General features: G+C 38.6%; 1 protein-coding gene across 3 annotated transcripts in view; it reads right to left on the minus strand.

Annotated features, from left to right (window-relative positions):
• dlgap1b (discs, large (Drosophila) homolog-associated protein 1b) overlaps positions 1 to 17,684 on the minus strand; it is a 97,931-nt gene that overhangs the window by 46,523 nt on the left and 33,724 nt on the right. For all 3 annotated transcript variants that reach the window (XM_004546811.5, XM_004546812.5, XM_004546813.4), the window contains exon 2: positions 15,932 to 16,017. The gene's annotated coding sequence lies outside the window, so the exon portion shown is untranslated. The remainder of the gene's footprint in view (positions 1 to 15,931; positions 16,018 to 17,684) is intronic.

Genomic DNA, 17,684 nt, shown 5'->3' on the forward strand with positions numbered 1-17,684 from the left:
GTGAATCAAGGAAACAGAGAGAACTAAAGCAAGAAAAGGTAGCAAGGAGAGATCAAATCTATTTCAAGTGTGTGCTAAATTTGTTCAAGGCTACTGTAAAATGAAACTTCAATGGAAGTCAAAGATACAAGAAATCAGGGATGGTAATGCAGCGACTTTACCACAACTGTCCCCTGTCTCACAAATTTAATCCAGTGCTTTCATGTTTGGGTAGCACTAAAACAAAAAAGAAAACATATCTAGTTTTGTTTTACAGCTTACCTGCTCGCTGAGTAAATATGCACATCCCCACACCCACAAATACAATCAGTGATCACATACCCCCTCTATACCTCTAGGTCTTCTAGGGGGGAAACCAATTGGCCAGTAAAACCCAGCTGACAGCTTCTGGGCTGGTTGAGGCGACTGCAATAAACGGCCTTGCCCTTACAGGGTGACTACAAAAGAGCGGCATACATCAGCATCCTTAAAGTGCCTTCCTTACCCATGTGGGGCTGTGGCTGGCTGGTCGGTGAATCCACACTGTTTCCAGTGGACTGGAGGTATAGCTAACAAGACAATAATCGGAGCCCACGCACCTCAGGGTAGCACAGCGACAGCAGTGAGGCTTAGCCTCAGCAGGCAATTCATTACACTGATTTACAATGCAGTACCAAAGGCCACTAAGGTATATTTTATTTTTAAAAAATGGGAAAAAAAGGGTTGGGAGTTAGGGTGGGAGAAATGAACATAGGACAAAAAAAATGATGGAGAAGCAGAATTAAATATCATGGCAAGCGTTTACTTCCCTTGAGGACATGGTGTTGGGTGCATGTGAGGTGCAGTTAAGTGAATGGCTGTACTGTTGAAAGATTTATTATTTTCTTTGACTGTAAACTAGGTGCTACATTAATTGAAAAACTAGGGGAATAATTCATGCAATTTCCTTGTCTCCGCTAAACCAGAGGATTAAATCATTCAGGGAGAGAATTAAGCAAATAGATTTCTCTTATTGTATGAGTGAAAATGGAAAATCCACAGTGGTCAGTCCCCACCCCCACCCACCATCCGCAACGCACTCACAAGAGTGAATTCACATGCGGCACCCACCGCATACAACAAAGACGTGCACAGTGTCCGCTTCTTGCAGAGCACTTAAAAAGTGGGCTGTGTCCAACTAAAGGTATTCATTGCAGTTGACAGAGATCTCTTCTGTTGGCCACTGAAGCACAGAATGTGACCTAAATAAAAGGCCCTCGCGGTGATCCACAGCAGCGTGTTTGTGGCACAGCTGTCTGCAGAGCTGCGCTAAAGCTGAAAAGCTGAAGTTGGGTCATGTTGGCTATCTGCCTGCTAGCAACAAATACCCATGCGCACACACACACGCACACAGACACACACAAATGCGTTAACCTGACAGACTGCATATACATGCAGAATTTTGATGCTGCTCGCTCGTAAAGAGCAGTTTATCAACAACACAAAGGACCTGGTTGTAACGGGTTTGTCAGGTATGGCCTTCAGTTATAAGCGCTCAAAGACACCTGTGGTTATGTATTATGCTGTATGTCCACTGGAGGTGACTGACCCAGTTAAGTCTACCTGTCTGGGTAACCAACCACAATTTTGTGTGCCAGGAGTTAATTATAGTGTCAACTGAACTGTGGAATAGGGGTCTTTATGGCCACACGGTTTCATAGCACATGTAGCTTCGCTTTTATTTTTGCACACACTAAAAGACGGTAGTAACCAAAGTGCAAGCTCCTTCATCACTCCTCACAGTGTGCAAATATTACATAACAGATGTTCTGCTGCTCTAATTACAGGACCAGTAATCATCAATATGTAAAGAAACGTAAAGCTTGATGAAGGCTTAGCTATGAGTGTAGAGCTGCTGCTTTGGGTCTTCCAGTGAGAAGGGGTGCTTAAAATCATGGCTTCCACAGTACGAAAAGCAACAAGCAAACAAAAGAACATCAAGAAATTTGAGAGAACTTGTTCCTTCTACTTTGTGTAAACAGCCTCTAAAAACCACAGAGAGTTCATTGCATTTAAAGTGATTGCTGAACAGCAAGGTGTGCAAACAAAATGCAGGAGTAGATAAAACAAGCCAGGCTATGAATGTTAATGCTCATTAACACCTGTGCTTCATCAGCACAGCGGGAAAAAAATCTATTTGGATGCCAGCTTTCTTTGGGGTTAGATGAGATGAATGTAAAATAGATTTTTCCTCATCATCTAACAGCGTAAGCAGGCAAGGACGCAGCGTCACAGTGGCAAAATCTACTCTTAATCTTCTTCTACCTCACCATTAGTGAGTCACACTTAAACAAATAAAAAAAAAGTGGCATGGAAATGCAAAGCAGCACTGACTTACAGCACACCATCTTAGGAAGTGTTGGAATCAATAAGCATTAGAGTGAGAAGACTACTGCAGCTTCTGCTGGTGAAAAAATACAAAGCCGCTGTACAGACAGCAGACAGTCTATCTTCCTCAATCAACACTGAAAACTAGTTGCTGGAGCTCGGGGTTTAGAGAGCCTCCATGAAGCCTTTAGAGGCTGCAAGGCTACAGAAAGTCTTCACTTCTCTCTTGAGCCTGGGTAATGCTGTCTCCAAAGAAAAAAAAGAACATTACCAATCTCCTCTTCACAGGAGATCAAATCACCACAGCAAATCTGGCTCATACGTGTGTGTTTGTGTGTGTGCGTCTATGTGTCTGTGCTTGTTTCTAATCAAAAGAAAGGGTTCAGCGATTTACCTCCAGTTTCCAGGTCCAGTAAAGTTCTCCTTCGATCGTGCAAATGTTTGCAGTTAGGCATACTGCATAATATTACTGACCAGACAGGACGTAAAGGTGAAGATGCTATAGACACAAAGGATATATTTTTTATTGCTTTCCATGTGTAAGACATAAAAGGGCAATAAGTCTTTACCCATGTGATTCTCAACCGCAATGTATGTCTGTGTAGGTTCTCAGTCATCCAGGTCATGGTAATCTAAGGAGCTTGGAAAGAAAAGCAGTGGGACTTCTTTAAGTTTCTTGAAGACGCTTCACTCTCATCCAAGAAGCTTCATCAGTTCTAAGACCAAATGGTGGAGAGACCCAGGTATGTAAGCCCTAGTAGGAGTTGTCCCTTATGACGATGGTTGACCCACTATTGATTATGTGACTCATTACATGAGACAACGTGTGAAAAAGTGTAACGCTGACCCTAGATGTGTCAGTTGATCCCAATTACTGCAGTGTACATGCTTCTCAAAAAGACAAATATTTACTCCTACATGCCAAATGATTCAGAATTCAATATGTTTATGACAAAATAGGCAAATAAGAGTTTCTTGACATTTCAAATAAGACATATTTGTCTCCCAATACTTTGATTACCTGCATGCATACTTACATGTTGCAAAGGTAAGGCGATACTGTACACTGCGCTCTGGATTTTCATAAAAATTTGAATGCAAAATACGTATTTGTTTTGGTTTAATGGGCTATCCTGCTCTGCTCTTTTTTCAGGTCAGTATTCGTGCACGTATGACCTGGTGTGCCTACATATGAAGCCATGCGAATAGCTTTGGTTTCATTTCTCTGGTTTTAACATATGTTTCTGAGCTCTGAGACTTGTGCTGCCACTGCACTTCACCAGCAGACAAAAGGCTGTGATGCCTCTAGAGATGACATTTGAAAAGCTTAACTTTAATGTCAAGCAATTTAAAATAAAGTGTCTCTCTGTAAATAAAGCTCTGGTTAATTTGAACGATCCATAGATCTTGCTGGAGTTTTTAAACCGAAACACAACATACATGGGGGCGATCGTGGCTCAAGAGTTGGGCGTTTGCCTTGTAATCGGAAGGTTGCCGGTTCGAGCCCTGGCTTGGACAGTCTCGGTCGTTGTGTCCATTAAACAGCATAAAAAGACTACAGAGGCTCATAGATGAACAATGTAATTACAGTAATGCTTTTCTGAGTGAACAGATCAACAATGAAACGGAAAGTAAAATGCTGCCTGCAAAATATCGAGTATTTTAAAAAGTACTAAATTCTCTACCTTGCCTCAAATACAAATACATACAAGGTTTATTGAGAAATTCTGTCGAGCCACTTTAGCCACACACTAACAACTTCAACAAAACTCACCCACATTTTTAAATATACTTGAAAGACACCCATGAGAGAGCTGCAGCTGGCAGTGAAACAACAGTGACAGAGAGGATATTCTCATCCTGAATGTGCAAACAGTGTCTTAGAAAAAAACAAAATCCCACAGAGAACAATGTTGTAGAACATTTTTAAGACAGCCAGGGACCCAAAAAAAAAATTGAGGAAAATGGTATTTTTTTTTCTGCGATTATGTAAAAGTGGCTTTTAGGAATGCCAGGAGAGGCTGGGTACCACTAACTTTAATGTATTGCTGTTAAAATGGCTCTTAAATGATAGATGACTGTCTTGAGTGACGGTCCTCACTGACTGCACCAAGACAACACTCTGAACAAAAGCTACACATGATTGCTTCTGGTTTATGAGATATTCTTCATTAAACGTATGTCTGCACAAGCAATATCAGACATGATAGGAGTCACACAAAAAGGTAACTTGACAGAAATAGCACACTTTCAGCATGCCATCTCATTTCCAACCCAGAACACTTGATGTTACACCAAAAGATAAGGAGGCAGTATATCTTTACCATATAAATGACAGCTTACGCAACGTGTTTCCACCGTAATTTGTGATTGTTAGTGGGCTTTATTCAAAACACTTAAGAATGAAATATGCTGCTGGCATCCTATCAAAACATTTTAAATAACTTGACAAATAAACACATATTTAAGGCACAGCTTTAAAGCGTTTTTTTCTTTTGCTTAGCCAAACAGATTCTTCTACCTTCTGATCGAGGTAGTTTCACCTGACGCATAATAAGCGTGTTTCCTTTCACTGTATTGGCTGCATTATAAACCTGCATGCCGTCATGGATGGATTGATGTTCCTGGTTTCCACAAGACAGCTCCTTTGTCACAACCAAACTAATTAGGCTGACTGTCAGGGCTCCCTCTGACAAATGGAGTGACTGTGTTGAGTTATAGCTCAGGACCCATCAGAGACAAATTCCTCTGCTGATGAGGTCTATTTGATGAAGGTAAACAAATTAACGCATGCATTAACTTTAGAAAAAGCCTGGTGTTGTTGGTGTCAGGCAGAGCTGTCATTGCAGGATGTTTAAAGAAATTCAATAACACAAGCTAATGTACACAATGCCCCAACGGAGGCAACCACGCAAGCGATTCAGAGGTCATTTTAATGTTATGTCAGGGACTGTGGATTGTGCGAGTGCATTTCTGTGTAATTTTTTGATTTGCTCATTTATATTTAATTCAACCTTTCTTCTATTTCTGAGATTTTGGAGGAACTTTAATGTTAACGGTAGCAAACTTTAAAGTCGACTTCTGTTAAAGGTGCTATAAAAATATAATAATAGTTGTTTTTCAAAGTTTAATCCTTGAATTTTTAACACTTTAAAGCCTGAACAACGTAATAGTTGCCAAAATGTTTAATTTGTTGAGAATTATTTGCGATTTATCTTTGGGTTATATGTGGGAAAAACTACACTTATACTGTGCAGCAGGGTGTTGTTCAACAGCTTTGTCCTGCAACTGTTACTCTCTTATTCTAAGTGAATTTCATCTGTTAAACATTATGAACAGAAACAACAAAAAAGATATAATATAACAATAGAAAAGTACTGTAAAGCTCCCATGCTGAACAGGATTCTTGACATTTCTCTTAAATAATGTATTCATTCAGGAAGCTTTTGGTCTTTAAAGAAAAGGGACTCGAGTAGCTCTGACACTGCTTTGCCTCCATAACGAAAGGCCATGACTCTGCTGAGATTGCAGTTGTATGGCTTCAGGTTGAATATATCATGGATATACTGTAAGAATAAAGGACAAAGATGCAGCTTCTAGATGCCACTTTCTTTTTAAAGGGTACGTTTGTAGTCAGATATGATAAAATCAGTTTTATAAGGCAGTCATGTGATCTGTAAGGGTACTTCTTCAGCTTGCTATTTGTAATTTTAACAACTTTAACAACCCCAATCTATTTTTTTAAGATCTCTACTATAAAATATCTTCTATGATGACTGTAGCATGTGTGTATATATGTAACTCTGTATGTACCCCATCTCCTCCTTAAGGGTGGGCCAATCTGAATGAAACTTGCACAAACACAGAGCAGATATTAACATCTTTATCTTTTAAAACACGTGTTATAAATTCTATTTAAATGAGTTATAAATAGATTTATAATATAAACGAATTAAACTATAAATGATTTACTATTAAATCAGCAGTTTAAGGTTAAATATTACTATGTATTATGTTTCTTAAATGTGTCTTTAACAATTAGAGGCTAAAAATGTAAGTTTATTTGGTGATTATCACTGGCTATACCAACATTATTATATTCCACGTAAACATTAAACCCAAGGTTTTGCTTTCCTTTAAAACTGAACAGATTTATGTCGCCTGACTTTGTAGCTTGTTAAGAAAAAATAGATATATATTATTGTTATATATATATGTATTCTCATTCATATATGAATTTTTTGTTAAGTGTTTAGAAACAAACAACTTTTGTCATCTGTTTTTTGTGGTTTGATGAAGACATAAAGAAGAACAAGATAAACTAACAATACAACTCTGCGCCACACACAAGCACAGTGAAAAAGCGCTGGGGGCCTGCCAAAAACTGCCCCTAGGGCAGGTTTTTCTAATAATAATACAACTCAGATTGTTTGAATATACGCAGTATATAAGCGCAATAAACCAACAGACTTATACACCAGCAATGGTAATTTATGAAATACCCTACAGGCTACATTATATCAGTGCAGCTGTCCTAAATAAAGCTGTCGGTAACACCAAAACTGCTGATGAAATATTTCCCTGATAAATTAAAACTTTAGTTTAGTAAAACAATATAGAATAGGCTATTAGGGTTCGGTCCAAAATCCTCAATGTAGACTAGAACATTAAACTTAATACAAAGCAACAACAGAGGTGCACAAACAAGAAGAACTGATTATGGGGAGTATGTGTGTTGCCCAAAAGCAATTTTAGAGGATAATAAGGCTTTAAGAATAAAAGGTCACTTTGACCTGTTCCAAATAATCCACCTTCACAAACCTTGATATTATATTAGTGTGACAAATTACTATTTTCTTTCTCCTCCCTCTCTCAATTCTTTTTTTTAAATAAAGTTCAATAAAGCTATCCATAAAAAGCAGTCAAGGAAATTGGACAAGGGAGGACAGCATCGCCATGGAAACAAATGGATTTTCTGGTGGAAAACAATGTGTTTTCAGCTCAGCTAGTGACAACTCATATGTACCAACCGCTTTGGGATCATACATGCGGACAGCAACAGGAGTCACCATTTCTTGTGCTTTATATCTTCATGTGTCCCCAGGGCATGCAGGGAAACTGTGAAAAATGTGTGAACCTCAGACTTATCATCTACATTTAGAGGGAAGAATTTCTGAGTGGTGACAAAAACAGTTCTGACCTATTTATTTTTGTTCCTGAAGAAACGTCTAATTTAACATGATGAATGAATAAAAACCCAAATTATTTCACTTTTGTTTATGATTTTGCACTACAATGACCAAAACAGATCGTTTATTTATATATTTCTATGGCATGAAAAATGAAGAGCTTCAATCATTCTCCTTAATTTGCATTTTGCAACAATTCCTCTAAGTGGGACGCTGTAACATTCAAAAAGCTATTCCGAGCCTGCCAACGCACAAACTCATAAAGCAGAAGGTAAAAAGTATAGCCTGTGTCACACAATCTCACACAATAGTAATGTTTGTGCTTTTATTGTCTCTTAAGAGCTATGAAATCTGGGGCGCCTAATTCGGGACTACATGGAAGTGGTGTAGTGATGACGGTGAAAGCTAAATCGAAACGTGGAGAGTCAGGATCTATGTGCATGTGCATCTGTGTGCATGTGCTACATAACTCTTTGTACCCTCATCCATCAAGCGCATGCATGACCCACATGTGAAAAAGTTGCTAATGCTGCTGATGTTAATGTACGCCTTGCAACTCTTTCCTCCTTGTGGCATTTTTGCTGTGTTAACACACTTGTAGCCAAACGCTGCTTCATTGTTACGGCTAATTTAAGTGATGCAAACGTTTCAGAGCAGCACATATAAACTGAAAAAGGGCATTTAAAACAAGCATTAAATGGGGGGTATATTAGACCGCCTTCTGATTTTTCTTCCTGTTATCCAACACTGTGATGCCGCATGGTGCGTGACTTCATTCATATTGTAAAAGCATTCGTGATGTGAAAAGGCATACAGACCCACATTCACTGCAGTAAAAATCAGGTTATGTGCATGCACTTTGCTTGTACAGTATGCACAGTATAGTCACTTGCTACTGTCGGGCAAGATTAGCATCACAGTATTGCCAGAGGCATGCACAGTGTCACGTGACTTTGAGCAACTGACTCTACAGTTAATTACATGTCAGAAAACAAAGCTGGCATAAAGTGCACATAGCTATGTGTTAATATGCTTTTAGCTAATATAGTACTCTGAACTTTTATTGTACGGGACTGATGCAAAAACAAAACTAATACACATGAGGCCTAATGCCAAACAATGACATGTGATTTGCCACTATTGTAATTCTATAATGAAATAACTTAAACAGATTAAAAAATCCAGGAAAAAAGCCCCTGCAAAAGCATTAATTTTAACATCTGTTCCTGTTTGGTAGGCACTTTCCATTAAGGGCTGGCAGCTGACTGAGGCCTTTTGATGAGATTACCTGTACACAGGAGTGCAGCAGTGCAACATGGGGAAAAGAATAACTTGGAAATATGTCACATATTAACTTGTTTTGTAAGCTCCAGTATATTTTTCTTTGTGTAAAGACTGTTTTTTTTGTTTGTTTGTTTGTTTTGTTTTGTGTAAAGACTGTTATCAGCTGGCCTTTGTCACTACTCCAATATTCACTGCTCTTTGTGGATTTAGCCATCTGAATTCAACAATAAGCAAATGTTTCATGAGCTATTATGACTGATTTCCAACCCCTAGACACCATAAAGCTAGCATTAGATTCCTTCACCGACTCAGCATTATCATCTTAAATATAAATGAATGACTGCTAACCTTGATTTGACCTAGTAACAGTACCTAAGATGTAACCAATCAAACACAGGAATCAAACACAGGATGAAACTGGCTATTATTTTCATGCAATCTTTAAATAACACAAAATTAGTAAACTTCAATTTGTTTTGCAATAAGTTTAACAAAAATATAGTTCAGCAACACACCAAATAGAGATCCAATGTCCACAATGTCTGATTTAAAAATTCAAAAATGAATTAGGACATTAAATGTAAGTTTTAAATTTCCAGCCTATAAAATTTCCCTTCCTCTCCTTTCCCCTCTTTCTTACACACTGATGATTTTTATTTCACTGGGAAACAAAGCAGCTGTACATTTCCCTCACACATTTTTTGTGACAACACACAGAAACAGTTTACTTTTTTTTGTTGCTTCTGAAATTTCTTGCCACTTCAAAATATTAATACTTAATGTCAGCTCCTGTTCTGTAGCTATGTAGCTGCACAAGTACTGTGACTATAACTTTACATCTGCACAATGCAACACATCACACTGAAAGTAAAAAGGGATGTTGAGGCTGTAAGTGGGCCTTGAGATGTCATTATTTTCTTATTACGGTACAAAGCAAGTGTCTCCTTGCTGCCACTGGAAGCAAGGCCAGGATGCCGCACGGGAAAAGTTAACCCATTCAACACTAAAATGCATTAACCTGCCTATCAGATTTAATTGCTTATTAATTGAAGGTGTCAAAATGCTGCTCTGAATCTTTTAGTCCATCTTTAAGTCCTAACTGTGCAACGCCTCTAAGAAAAAGCTTGGCAATTTGTGTCTCTCCCTTGCAGTGGGTGGCATGTCACATCCAGGACACGTCAACAGATGCTTGACAGATCTGGGAGTGTGATCCAACTGAGCAAGAGGGGAGGATGGGGGGTCTAACCCACTGCCTATTCGTATGAGTGCTGGTGGATGCAAATCCAATGTGTCACATACATGCACAAGGCAAGCAATCGTAAAAACAGATACTAGCCAGTGAATAAACATGCTGGACACACACTCACACAGAGGCTAGGAGGCATTCTTCCAGCTCTCCCCTGCACACTGTGGAGAGTTGATCCTCAACCAAACATGCTGCCTGCACAGAGAGCAGGTGTCAGACCAGGTGAGTACTGTGCACTGACAGGTAGCATGTGACCTCGCATCAAAACCTGGCGGCACGGACAGGGCATGCAAATTCCCAACTAAATAGCATCCACAAGGCTCATGTCACCAAAAAAGCATCTCCTGCCAACTCAACCCTAGTCGAGACTCAGCAGCTGGCAGCTGCATAAGATAGTGGTCACCTTCATATGTCACTCTGTGCAGATGTTCAACAACATCTATAATCAATAACAAACTATTAGAACAGAACAGAACTGCACCATTTTTAAAGATGCACGATCTTATCCTCTTTGATAGAATTACTTGAGCCAATATCCTAAAAGCAAAATAACTCCCAGTTTAATAATTTGCGTGTTTTTTGTGCACATAGGGCCATCTTAATTAATATTTCTGCATACGGAAACTTCCCTTTGCACGATTCAGGGATTTTTCAGGGTCACCTCTCTACTTGCTTCAATGAGATGCATTAAGCAATGTTCAGAATATTCTGCTCTGCTCACAATGTTCTTTTCCATTAAAGAAAGTTTCAATACAAGTAAGTGACTTGCAAATTTTAAAAAGTTATCTACTACTGCTAAACTTGAGCCAAACTACAATATTTAGTTTCAAGCGTGAGGCTGAATACCATCTATTTTCACAGATATCAGGACTACAGTATCATGTAAATCATATCACCTGATTATGCTTAGTCACTGAATTTGTTTTTTCATTTTTACAATGAGCTAAGAACACATTTATAGAAGTATTTCTTAAGTTGGTCCTTTACTGTCAAGGGTTTTTATTAGAAACAAAGCATTAAGTGTTGATAATGCTTTGCTGTTGAGTCTTTTATGAACAGCTAAATGAAGTGTGAAATGTGCAGTTCATTGAGCAAGTTAAATTAGCTTCCCATTTCATAAATTGCTTAGGTACCGACAGATAACAGCCTCCAACTTACCGGTACTGTATACTGAGGTAACAAACAAGCACATTAAACATCACTTACATTTCAGATGTTATCACGGGAGGAATCATTTTTGCAGGAAAAAGTTTAAATATGTCTTACTGTGAACTACAAAAGTGAGATGTTCAAGCTGGTTTCTACTTCTCTGTCTGACAGACAGTAGATTAAGGCTGATTTGCTGAAAGCTTCCAGAAAAGTTGTGATGCTGTGTAAAATGTAGATAAAAACATAATGCAATTAAATACAATAACATCTCTCAGTTTTTTTTCTTTGTACTATTTTCAATTAAGATTGTTGTCTAAATGAATTGCACCCTGTTTTTACTCAATGGGCTTGTATCCTTAATTTATTATGTGCACAGTGCTACTATTTAAATCATTTACTACTGATTTCTTACACTTAATCTCTCAACTAGTCTCTACTGCAGCCTACTTATGTAAGAAAAAAAGCAGCGAATCACGACTGAAGCCCCCTTGCAGAACAAATGTGCTACTTCTAATGAGACTTGAGCAGATAATCTCATCCTTGCTGTTTTCTGTTAATCTCTGAGTATCATTGACAAGCACATTTGAGTGAATGTGGCATGAAGAAAAGATCTCATTTACACACTGTTAGTGGTGTATGAAATATCCATCTGGATGTCCAGTCATTTACTCCCAAGCACTCTCCCTACTCATTGCCTTACTTATAACCTTTCCCAATTATTTGATGATTCTTCTTCCATCTTCTCCATATTCCCAACCCCAGGTGTTCATTCTGTTCTGCTGTGATTGCTAGTATCAGCATCATGGCTCTCCTCCCACTGGCCAAGATTGACTTCATCTAATTAGGTCCTCATTTGCCACATAATCTCCACAAACACAGTCTAAAGAAGCCTCTCGATGCTGGATACCAAATGTGTCATTTCCACAGGAAAACATCAAGATTTTAGCATTTTCAAAATTGTGAATTGAAAAGTGTAGCTGCACAGCAGGAATTCTTAGATATAGCCTCAGCCATCGACCCATTTCTGCTTCTGGCTACAGTTCCCCTCACTTCCTTTTCAGGCTTCCCTGGGATTCACAGTACTTTGGCTTTGAGTCTGTTGGTAAAGAACATTACTTCTTTTCAAATAGATTCATATGTTGACCCATGCCAATACAATGATATGTTTTCAAATGGTAAGCTGTGCTTGCTGTAAATCCAGCTTTTTGGCAGTATCCCCAGACCTTAGGGTTCATGGTTGGCTTGTGTACAAGAGCTGAGCCAAAAATGTCATCCCATGCATGATTCTGTATTAACCACTAAATGATGATGGACTAGTTCCTATCTAATTCAGCTGCAGAACACACTTTTTATACTGGAAAAATGAAAAAACACAAGTTTCTGAAAAATACTTCTTATTACATTATTGCACCGTTTCCCATCTAGCTACACTCAGTAACCCATAATGTAAAAAGTGGTAATTTGTTGTTTTTTTTTTATCAATTTTGTGAAAACAAAAATATCAAAAACTATGGATTCTGTATTCAGAAACCTGTTTTAGTAATTTGTAGAAGCTCATTTGGCAGAAAGTGCACACCCACGGTTTCTTTGGTAAGTCTCCATAAACTCTGCATCTTTGTGGATCTTTCTGATCTTCCCAAACTCGTGTCAGATTGGATTAGGAGTCGTGATCATCAGGTCTCTCTAAAGATGTTTCTGTGGAGTTTAGGTCTAGGCTCCCATCAAGGACAACCAGAGACTTGTTTTGAAAGAAGGAAGAAGAAGGAATGAGTTCATGTAAATGTATATATACATGGCCAAGGCTCTTCTTGGCCATATACATGAACTCATTCCTCCTTGTTCTTCTTCCGGCCGCTTCCTTTAGAGGCCTCCACAGCAGAGATCATACATACATCTCATAGATGTCCTGCACCAGCCTCACATACTTCTCTGCCACTCCTGCCTTCAGGTTGAGTGTCATACCACTTCACCAATGTCAGGTTTTGGCACTGCGGCAGGTTTTTTGGATTTGGCTGCACTTATCCTTTCTTCACTTTTGACTTCTCTCCATGTCCCTGCTGCTTAGAAGCAAGCCCCATAGCATGATGCTACCACCAACATGCCTCACTTAAGTCACATCATTAGCAATTAGCTGGCATTAATTCATGTTTTCAGAATATGTTGGTTTGAGATCTGCCCAAAGAACTCAGCCTTTGACTCATCAGCCTAGAAAATCTTATTCTCTGCATGCCCAGTCACTGAGTTTGATTGGATGAGCTTCATGAAGGGTTTATTTGAATAAGATTCCTATTTGTTCCAAAGTTTTTCTCAATTCAATTATTGATACTATAGTTAGCCCAAAACTTAATGGTTACACACATAAATCTATAGTTCATAAATTCTGCCCTGATCTATGCCATAGATGTTATGACTTAAGGTTTTTTTGGCTGACATGCAGTGTGGACTGTAAGAACATATATGAATAAACAGGTGTGTGTTTCTAAGGTTTGTCCAGTCCATTGGCTTTGTCATGCCAACCAAATTACAGACACATTTGATAAATGTGTCGACTGACTGCACGGAGAGTGATTTTTTAACATGTCTGGTGAATATAGAAAGCTAAAATTTTATGATTTTACAGCTTTAACTACTACATTTTCACTTAAATTGATATGTTAATATTAATAACAGAATTAACTGAAACAATTACTAAACAGGTCTGGGGTATATGAAGTTTTATATCACAAAACAAGTACTCTACTGAATATGGCTGATGTATCAGTAATACATTTTGTGTGCTCAACACAAACTGAAGTACTTTCTGGGCACAGCTACAGTTTTGCCAGATTGTTTGGTATTATTTATTATTAGTATTATTTTTAGGACATAAAATCCTTAGAACTGGGACTTGGTTATAATGCATGAGGCATACCACCGAGCACTAGGCGAGATCTTTGTTTGTATTTTACGCTATATAGTTGTGTTTTTAAGCACAAAAATGTCAAATTCATGAGCAGGATGGATCACAACATAAAGCAAAAGAAAATGATCAGGTGGGGTTGTTAATCTTAATGCTGGGATTAGCATTTTTATTGTTTCTCCTTAGAAATCCTTTGGCCTCCTGTCTGTTTGTTGTCTCCACCACATTGCTAGAGTGCTTATGCTGGCAGAGTAAACATGTTCAGCACTATTACGCATTTTCACACACCTTTTAAAAACTGTTTATCTCACCACCACCATCCACTCGGTAACAACTAGGGCTGCCACAAACGATTATTTTGATAGTCGACTAGTTACCGATTATTTTTGCGATTAGTCGACTAATCAGATCATGCATCCATTGGACGTAAAACGTACGGCTTATTGCACCAGCAGCATCTGCTCTTATATAACTATCATTAGCTTACAGCTTTAAGATTTTAAGGTATGTGGTAACTAAAAATAAAGACAAGATGATAGTTTATTAAATTTTAATGAAATTTGCAGATTGTTTCGGTTTAATAAACTCCTTGCTATCTAAAATATAACAGGACACCGGAGTATTTTCCCCAGCATCTCACACTTCTGATAATCAGCTGTCTGCTTGACGTTTATTCAGCTGTGTAAAAACTATAAGTTTAATCTCAGCCAAACCGATTTACTCAGGAACAAATAAAATACTAAAAAAAAAGCCAAACAATTACATTTTGAAGTTATCTAAGTGACTTATATTAAATGTTTCACCTGAGTAGTGAAAGACGGCGGTGGGTTTGAAAACGATTTGCTGGGAGTCCGGTGTTCTCACAGGCTCTAGTGAGCCTTGCCCCCGGCTCGCTATCGAGCTAGTGGGTAACAGACGTCTCAGAAAACGTCAGAGCACTTTTGAAAATATGCGGTGTCTTGATAAACTGAGCAGATATTTGAGGTTTACACAGCTACATTCTCACCTGAAAATATGTTAAACTTTATTTTGTGACCCAGAAAGAATAATAAGAGTAATATTAAAACTAAGTAGCTGCCGCCATTGTTGGAAACTGAGCTGGGCCGCGCTATGAATTCTGGGACACAGCTACTTCTTCGGGGTTTAACGGCAGCTGGCATCCTTGTACATGCAGTGCTGCCATCTTCTGTTTCAGTCCGTTATTACACTCTTAAATCCTACTACTTATTCCTGCGTCTTTTGTGATCTTACAAAGCTTCAAACGACGCGTTGACTATTAAATCGGTCGTCGACGATTTTGATAGTCGACTAATCATGGCAGCCCTATTAACAACTTATCATTACACAAAGAGGGAAAAAAAACACTTTCATCCAGCAGCCCGAAAGAAACCTTTTTTCTTTTTTACCCATTCATCTCACCTACGCATCTTTCTATCACCCCCCTTCTTTCCTGCCACTCACCCCACAGCCACTCTGTGCTGTGTTTGTGTCTCTTTCTGTTTTTGCTGTCACTGATGGTAGGCTGTCAATCTTGACAGATGTGTTTCCACTAAGGATGCACTAAAAGGTTATATCTGCTGTGCAGAAGAGTGATTGCAAAAGGTCAAGCGTGAATTATGAATGTGCAGGTGCTTTGAGAAGGAGCTTTAATAAAGTTGATATTATATATGTTAAGGTGTTTCTTTATACTACTTTAGCCACTTTCTAAGTGGTCACTGGCCATGGTGCAATAATAAAGGTGCATCCAAAGCTGCTTATAGCAGCACTTTGTTCAATATAATGATTCAGTGGAGAACAAACATTTAAAATGTAACTCACCTTCTTTACTGCTTCATCTTCGGCATATTTTCTCTCCTGTGCTTAATTCCACACCCCTTGTTGTCTGCGTATGCACATTTCTCCACCTTGAAGTGAATAAAAAGAGTCAGAATGAATTTATAACATATGAAAACACTCCTGTGGTGCTCTGCTGGCTAACGTGCTGGTCCCTGTGCCATGTGCTCATGCTGTGCTGCTGCTCTCTGCTCTTTTTCTAGGTTCACTTCAGACATACAACAAATAATGTAATAAAAAATTAAATTAATGCACAAATCATTCCCCCTTTTTGTAGAACCAATAAGAAAACTCTAGTCTTCTTTGGACAGAGTGGTTGGCTTAAGACATTAAATGACTGTGTGCATAATCAACTAAGCCCCGTGTTGTTTGGCTGTAAAATCACAGCACTAACATGCTTGTTTTCAGCCTAAAACTCATCTTTTGGGGAGCTGTGTTTCAGGAAAGAGGGAGGAGATATGCAGAATTCATTTTAAGCCTATTTGTGCTTATTTAATCTAGTGCGTTAAATCCTTGAGGTGTTTTGAGGGAGGGTGAAAACAGTCTTTGTTTCAGGGTAACTACTCTCTAATATTGAAAAGCAGAGTGTGCAGATCACCTATACTCTTTTTCAGCTTCTGAAAAGTTTTAAAGAAAGGTTTATGTATGGAAAAAGAACAACAGTGAGATGTGTTTTTAGTAAATATTCCTTCCTTGTAATATCCTGTCAAACTAGAGTCACTATGCTTTTGAGAATCAACAAAGCTTTTGCAAATTAGGTTTCTAGAAAGCATCTCTTTTCTGATATTCCATGAAGGTGATGAAGAGGATGTGGCAGGTAGTTCATTGCGAGGGCATGGAACAGATGGTGGTCTGTCTGACGCTCGCCGGGTGGGACTTGGTTTGGACAGGCTGGACATACACCCACTCACACAGACACAGGTCAGGGCGAGGGCACCAACACTCCAGGGGGCTTTAGGTCTGCTTTACATGACAAGGATGTGTGGATGCTCCAAACAGGGTGGTAATGAAAAGTTCATTAGAATTTGGTGCAGAAGTGGAATAAATCATATTCTCTTCATTGTGGTTTTTTGTGTTGGTTAATGACCAAGGGATTCACGAGCTTAAACAAATGCTAAGTAAGTGTATAAGGTCATTTTTGACTTGCCTGAATACAGAAAAGATTATTTCTACCATGCCAGACAGCTAAGTTAAACATGTAAATTAAATAACTTAGCAATATGATATTGCATGTATATAGCACATTTCATAACACAACACACAAACACACAATTAAATACAAGTCTGTGAGAATAAAAAAGGTTTTAAGTTTGTTTTTGAATAGACAGTTCTAACTGACCTCAGGGCAGCGGGCAGCTTCTTCCAACAAACTGGAGCACAACAACTGAAAGCATCCTCAGCACACTGAGATCTAATTCTAGGAGCAGCTAAAAGATGTGCACTTGATGACCTGAGAGGTCTGGTTGGTGTACACTGACCAATTCAGAGACCTACTGGCGAGGGCCAAACCACTGGGAGCTTCATGACATAAGAGAAGGGTTTTAGTGGTAATTCTGTTTTGAACAAAAGTAAGTTGGAGATAATGATTCTCCAACTTTTGACATGTTTAAATGTTAGAAAGCAGTTCTGGTAATCTTATTTAAATGGCTATCAAAACTGAAACCATTAACCAAAACAATGCCAAGGTTCCTGACATCTAAACTACATGTTAATTACTACCTTAGGAAATTTTTTAAAC

Source organism: Maylandia zebra, linkage group LG9, assembly GCF_041146795.1.
Source record: "Maylandia zebra isolate NMK-2024a linkage group LG9, Mzebra_GT3a, whole genome shotgun sequence".
NCBI lineage: Eukaryota > Metazoa > Chordata > Actinopteri > Cichliformes > Cichlidae > Maylandia > Maylandia zebra.